Here is a 213-nt window from a genome sequence, read left to right on the forward strand (position 1 = left end):
ATGTAATACTAATACAATAAAGCAATTACTAACTTTATAGTAACTTAAAGATCCCATGTCTACATTCAGCAAGTTAAATGTACTATTTACTGAAAATATTGCTGGCTGATAAAACTGAATGTAAAACATCACTGCTTATGGCAATACAAAGATATAACCACATGTTTGAAGATTACAAATATGCCAGACAGTTACAATACTGAACCAAACAAA

The sequence above is a fragment of the Mastomys coucha genome, unplaced genomic scaffold (genome assembly GCF_008632895.1).
Source record: "Mastomys coucha isolate ucsf_1 unplaced genomic scaffold, UCSF_Mcou_1 pScaffold11, whole genome shotgun sequence".
Classification (NCBI taxonomy): Eukaryota; Metazoa; Chordata; class Mammalia; order Rodentia; family Muridae; genus Mastomys; species Mastomys coucha.